Source organism: Triticum dicoccoides, chromosome 1A (genome assembly GCF_002162155.2).
Source record: "Triticum dicoccoides isolate Atlit2015 ecotype Zavitan chromosome 1A, WEW_v2.0, whole genome shotgun sequence".
In the NCBI taxonomy this organism is placed as follows: domain Eukaryota; kingdom Viridiplantae; phylum Streptophyta; class Magnoliopsida; order Poales; family Poaceae; genus Triticum; species Triticum dicoccoides.
Window position 1 is genome coordinate 497,904,421 of NC_041380.1, and position 7,413 is coordinate 497,911,833.

A 7,413-nucleotide genomic window follows, 5' to 3' on the forward strand; every position below is an offset into this window, starting at 1 on the left:
GTCACCGGCCAACTAGACTTTGTTTCTGTTTTTTTAACTTTGTTTGTGGTTCGAGTAGGGATCAGTAGGGCCGGTTGCATGTTCGACAGTAGGAATGCAGCTGCAAGTGTCGCCCCGACCGCAACTCCACGTATTCTAGCCCGACCACAATTGGAAGTTTTTGTTCAGTCAGAGGGGGGCGGGCCAGTTGCAAGCCTGACAACATCCCTGCAATTGCAACTGGACTTTTTTGTTTTATTCGAGGGGGCAGGCCAGCTGCATGTCTGACATTAGGAATGCAACTGCAAATGTCGCACCCGATCGCAACTACATGTCTTGTAACCCGACCGCAACTGGACTTGTTTGTTCTGTCGGCGGGGGCATGCCAGTTGCAAGCCCGAGAACAGCCAAGCAAATGCTAGTGTTGCACCCGACCGCAACTGCATGTCTTTGTAACCCGACCGCAACTGGAGTTTTTTGTTCTGTCGGAGGGGGTGGGCCAGTTGCAAGCCCGACAACATCCCTGCAACTGCAAGCGCCACACCTAGCCGCAATTGCATGTCCCCAACATGGTTGTAATTGGACCTTTGTTTTGTCGGAGGGGGCGGCGGGAGAGGGGGCGGGCCAATTGCATGTCCGACACTAGGAGTGCAACTGCAAGTGTCGCACTCACCCGCAACTACATGTCTTGTAACCCGACTGCAACTAGACTTTTTTGTTCCGTTAAAGGGGGCGGGCCAGTTGCAAGCCCGACAAAAGCCCCGCAACTGCAAGCGCCGCACCCGACCGCAACTGCATGTCCCACAACATGGTTGCAACTGGACCTTTACTTTGTCGAAAGGGGCGGCGAGAGAGGGGGTGGGCCAGTTGCATGTCCGACACTAGGCATGCAACTGTAAGTGCCACACCCGTCCGCAAGTGCATGTCTTCTAGCCTGACCGCAACTGAAGTTTTTTGTTTTGTCAGAGGGGGCGCCGGTAGAAGGGGCGGGCCAGTTGCAAGCTCGACAACATCCCCGCAACTGCAAGCATCGCACCCGACCACAACTGCATGTCCAACTATAGTCATGCAAGTGCATGTCTTTCTAAGTTGGTTGCAACCAAGCTTTTGTTTGTCGGAGGGATCTCGAGGAGAAGGGGTCAGTTGCATCTCCCACAATAGTCATGCAACTACAAGTGTCGTCCCCCAACTACAATTGCATGTCTTCCAACAAGGTTGCAACTAGGGATTTGTTTTGTCGGAGGCGACAACGACGGGGTAGGAGTGGCGTAGGGCATGCCCGATAGTAGCCATGAAACTGCAAGCGTTACTCCCCACCCCCAACTACAAGTGTCTCCCTATGCATGCAACTGTAAGTGTCACTCTCGACAGTAATTGCATGTCTTCAACGCGACAACAATTCAATGGTCTTTTGTTTGGCAAGAGGGCAATTGCATGTGTACCATGATTTTTTATGTGTTTTTTAATCTTTCCTATACAGGTGTTTGTTTTCCAAATGGGTCACCTACTTGCATGTAACTACATATGTTGTAGCCCACATGCAACTGCAAGCCACACTAGACGGGGGTAACTAGGATGCTAGGGGGGATAAGAAACTTGGGCGGCTTGGTATGTGGGTTTATTATTGACCTTTTCTTTTTTTTCCATTTTTTCATTTTATGCTTTTCTTCTAAAATTTCTATGTTTTGATTTTTTTTCTAAATAGTGATGTTTTGATTTTTAATTTTTAAAATAACATCACCTGATTTTACACACGTGCGGCCACATGCAATTGCATGTCCTCCAGGCCATGCGGAAATGCACTACCACAATCTTTGTGCAACTTAACATTTTTTCTTTAAAAAAATAGTGCCATTATTTATACACACGACAGTCGCATGCAGTTGCATGTCCGTCCATCACACGTAATTGTATGCTTGCTATTTGTGTGCAATTTAATTTCTTTTCTTAAAATATTGCCATATGCTTGCACAAATGTTTGATTGCATGTAGTTCCGTGTCCGTCGATCATGCGCAATTACATGTGTGTTATCTGTGTGTAACTTATTTTTTATTTAAAAATATGTTTTAATTTTCCCTACAGTTTTACCTACAACTAGTGATGTGTACTAAGAAAGAAGTAGATGGTCAAATAACTAGTTATATGCAATTTAACTCTTGTTTTATAAAATATATTTTTTACTGATCAAAGGGTGAGCTTTAATTTTCTACTACCCGTTCCCCTTTTGTTTACATTTTTTACCACATGCACCAGGAAGCTCATTCAATTCAACCAGTGTTCTCTTTTTATTTCTTTTTTTAAAACATTATGTGCTCAAAGTAATACAATATATTACATTTTTTTTGTTATGTGTTATGTTTCAAGAGACACATTCTGGTGCACATCGGTGTTTCTTTTTGTCGAGGAAAAGAGCACATCGTGTGTTGACACGAACACTGACAGTCCCGACTACAAGCAATAAAAAAAGGAACCAATGGACAACAGAAAATAAAAAAGACTGCACACATACGTACAAGCAAAAACAAAACAGCCCATCACGGACAAGAGCAAGAGACGAGGCAAAAAAAATCTAAGTAGGACGAAGCCCAGCTCAAAAGACAGTAAGAAACAGAAACTTGGATGAACGTGGCCTATGCTATGCATGGCTGACACATACTGACGTCAGCGACTGAGACTTCGCAGTCGACTAATTCCTAGACAAACCCTTGTTGAAAATGAAATCCTAAGATGGGATTACTGAACTTGCGGCATTGGTTGCTGATCCCGTGAAGGGCCTGAAGCATATACGAATACGAATGCAATGGAAAGTTTAGCCTGTACACAAGCCAATTTCTTCCTTCCTTGAGGTATGGCGATGCAACTACTACTACAGGATACAGGTACGAGTGAGTAATAAGACAAAAACGTTTCACAAGTAGTAGTTGAAGATAAAACGACGTTTCACAAGTAGAGCTAGGTTTGTATCAAGAATTGAAGGCGGGATAGAATAGAATTCAGAGGAGCAGCCATTTGATTTCTCATTAGCTAAATAAAACGATCGAGGATGATAGAGTCCACAAGCGCTCGATCAGAAGAGGGGAACTGTTGGAGTTAGCACTAGGCAACTCTTGGCCACACCGCCAGCATAGCAATGCCTGCTGGTCGGCGCCCTGACTAAGCTAGCTAGCAGAGCAACGTTAACGAAGAAGAAAATAGAAACGAACATGCATGCATGCTGCAGCAGACAGATCAACAGGAAACAAACGCACGACTGCCCCTTCCCTTGCTTCACTTCAGCCGTCTTCCCCAGCTTACAGGTCGACGACGGCGACCATCGGGCTTCGGACGACGTGGCGGCTTGACGACCAAGTGATTGAGCCCTCGAAGACGGCTCCCTTGACGAACGTGACCTAGGGCATCGGGGCGACTCGGATGGAGTAGGACTGCTTGTGTCCTTGCGCCGTGAAAATCAGCTGGGCGGGTTCCACGTCGACCAACACCAAACTGGGCATGGCCACCGCCACCTTGTACACCTCCGGCAGGCCTTCGGCTTGCAGGTTGGTCAGTGTCCTGACCACGGGCTGCTGCAGCTGGAACAAGGTCACGACGATGCTTGGATAGTTGAGTTGTTCTTGGGGCACACCTTCATGATCGGAGCACAAGCCGGAGCTGTTGCGGGTAACGGCCCGCATCGCCATCTCGCCGAAGTTGGAGCACAAGTAGCCTATGTATTGTGCTTTGTCGATGTCGTATCCCAGGCCAGGGTCCATGGCCCTGGCCAAGTCGACGTGGCCAGCGCCTGTCGCGTAGAGGGCAGCAGGATCCGGGCCCCGCTGCTCGTCCAGGATGCGCCCCCCGCTGTTGTCTCGGGTGGAGGCTGTTGTCATCAGCGCTGACCTGCATGATCGAATACTGTATTAGATACTACTACTGTAACAAGTACTCGTACTAGCTAGCAGCTCGGGAACCAAGGGGGTCTCGTTATATGATTGCTTGCATAACGCTGTGTGTGGAAACGCAAAAAAAAAATATGATTGCTTGCGATTTTTCGTCAAAAGAGACTACTTGCCGGATTGAAATGACAAAAAAGACCACCTCTCAGTCAGATTGACAAAAAAGACCCCCCTCGCTGTGGCGGCAGGCGCTCCAGGCAACACGTGGCACCTGCCGCCATGACGTGAGGCGGCCGGCCCCGCCGCCACCCTGCCAGGCGGCCAGTTGCTCGCTATGGGATTCCAGTCCGGCGACGGAACGGGGACGGGCTCGTGGGCCAGGCCGCCACCGTATGAGGCGGCCGCGCTGCTGCTGCCCGACAGCGCTGCTGCCGCACGCGACGGAGGGGTGGGCCCTGCCGCCACGCCCTGTGGCGGCCGCACTGCTGCTCTGCATGCCGTCGCGGCGAGAAGCGTCTCAGCCCGGAATCTGCATGATAAGTACAATAATCCATCCCACCCTGCCCGCAACATGTATACCTAAGCCTTTCTGTTTTTGCAATAGTATAAGAATGTTTATCCCATGACGTGATGCGTCGTCCTCGATGGACATAATGTTCGATTCGCCTGTATGGAGCAGCATGCATGATCAATGCGGTGCAGTCCTATACACAGATCAACATAAATTTATACGCGTGCACTGTAGCATCCCGTTGCTCTAGCTAGCCATGCTAGCGACGTCTCGACACGTAGCCCACACAGACCATCCTGGGGCTGGCACCGATCGACCCGCGTGCAGCAGCGGCAGTGCGGCCGCCACAGGGCGTGGCGGCCGGGCCCGCCCCTTCGTCGCGTGCGGCAGAAGCTGTCAGGCAGCAGCAGTGCGGCCGCCTCATACTGTGACGGCCGGGCCAACGAGCCCGTCGCCGTTCCGTCGCCGGCCTGGAATCCCGTAGCGAGCGACTGGCCGCCTGGCAGCGTGGCGGCGGGGCCGGCCGCCTCACGTCGTGGCGGCAGGTGCCACGTGTCGCCTGGCGCACCTGCCGCCACGGCGAGGGGGTCTTTTTTGTCGATCTGATTCAGAGGTGGTCTTTTTTGTCATTTTAATTCAATATGTGGTCTCTTTTGACGAAAAATCGAATCCTGCGTGCCGACATCCCAGTTGACGAGGGCATAGCGTACCGGCCCGCCTGACGCGAACTTCTTCAGGATCTCCCCCTGCTTGTGGGTCACTTGAATGACCTGACTCAATGGGCCGAAGTCGTGCAAATCAATGGTATATCCAACCTTTTCTGGTTCGACGAAGACAACGGCCGAAGCGTGCAATCTCAGAAGTGTACGGGCTAACTTGATCGTGAGATCACGATCAATGCTGTCGGCGATGTCGCAGATGACGACATGACCAGAAACCAAGGTAATCAACTCGTAAGGATACGCGCAGTACCCGCGATGGTCCTCGGTACGGTACAGCAGAGGGTGGAATGTCGGCGACGGCAGCATCAGGAGCTTCATCCTATCGGCAAGACTCTCACCCACGGCGAAAGCGTGAGTGTCATCTGCTGGGCCTTCGAGGTACACGGTGGCCGGGAAGTACCGGTCCACCGTGCCGGCGCCCACCGTGAGCAACCATGGCTCGGCGTTGCGGACGGAGGATGCAGCCGGGCCGTAGTTGCCGGCGCAGACGACGACGTGGACGCCTTGCTGCATGGCGTTGAAGCCGCCGATGCCGATGGAGCTGTGGTCGTACGTCGGAATGTTCCTCGCGGCGAGGGACAGCGATATCACGTGCACGCCGTCCGCCACCGCCTCGTCCAAGGCCCTCAGCACGGCTGCCTCGGGGCAACCTCCGGATTCTGTGCACACCTTGTAGATTGCCAAGTGGGCGTAAGGAGCCACGCCGGAGGCGGTGCCGCTGGCAAGCTCGTTGACGGAGACGTTGGCCACGAAGTTGCCGGCAGCTGTGGTGGCAACATGCGTGCCGTGCCCGTCCTCCGTGTCACGGGCCAGGGTGATGAAATCATCGTCGGGGACGTACATGTTCTTGACGCCTATCAACTTCTTGTTGCACTTCATGTACGGATGGCACGACCCCCTCCATAACGGCGACGGCATCTCCATGAACCCAGCGTCCTCCAGCGACGGGTGGGTGTCATCGATGCCGTGATCGATCACACCGATGATCACGCCCTGACCGCCGTTGCCGGGCCATTTGTCCGGCGACGCGGCTAGCTGCGTGGGTTGGACTTGGACGCGGCACACACGGCCGGGCCGGTACACGGGCACAATATAATGTCCATGGATCATCCCCAGCGACGCACCGTCGGTATACATACGGATGATCGTGGCGGATCGGATGACCACGCGCGTGCCTTCTTCTTTGGTTGAGCTGCTGCGCTGCTTTGGTTGGACACGTACGGGAACACCGTGAACGAGAGCGCACCAGGCAGGATCATGCATGCTAGCCTTTTGCTAGCGACTTTAATTGGCTTCTGTTGCAGTGCGATGATGATCGAATCCTTCTATATATACAAGGGGATACTGGACCACCCAACTAGCTAGCTAGCTAGCTATCTCCATGCATGCCAACGACTATGCTCGGTTTTTGTGGCAACTAGCTAGTAGGAGTACACACGATGAAACGTGAACGATGCACAGACGATGGATTAAATCTGGCCGGACAAACGTTGATTAACAAGGGCGTCGGCCGCTGGATTTACGTGTCGTGCATTGATCGGCCACTTGTGTCGTGCACGGAGCAATTTCGTTACATTACTAGCACATTTGCGAGATGCATGCATGGTCCATGGAGCGGATGCGATGCATGCTCCCTGCGTACGTCCATCGGATCGGGCTCCTGCGTAGCGTAACGAACATCAACGACGCACGGTCATCCTCTCTCCCTGCGCGCCGCCCGTATCCCGTATCGTATTGAATTCACCGTTCCGTCCCGCCCGGGATACTCTGGCGCCCATCCCAAATGCTGTTTTAGTAGCTCTCCCTGGCCGGCCGGGTAGGTGATCATTCCGACTATTTAACCAAAAACTACCACAATTTACGGAACCGTGACAAAAAACTACCACTTTACGATTTTGTCCCGAAAACTATCACTTTCTCGCTAATCCGTGGCAAAAAACTACCAAGTCGCGAAATCGCTCGCTTGGCCTCTTCTAAACGCATTTCTGACAGGATGGGCCCACCTGTCAGCATCAATCTTCTTCTTCCTCCTCCTCCTCCTCTCTCTGGCATTTCCTCGAACACCTCGCGTGCACTCCGCGGCGCTCGTGGCCGCCCCTCGCTCATGGCCGCCCCTCGCCATCGTCTGGCCTCGCCGCGCCCGTGGCCGCGCCCCTGGCCGCGCGCCCGTGGCCGCGCGCCTGGCCGTGCCCATGGCCGTCTGGCCTCGCTGCGCCCCTTCTTCTGAATTATACTGGCGGCGATCGGCTGTTGGCGGCGGCTCCGGCGATGGATCGGGAGGAATTAGTTGTACGGCTTCATTGGCGGCGGCGGCGACCCGTATGCCAC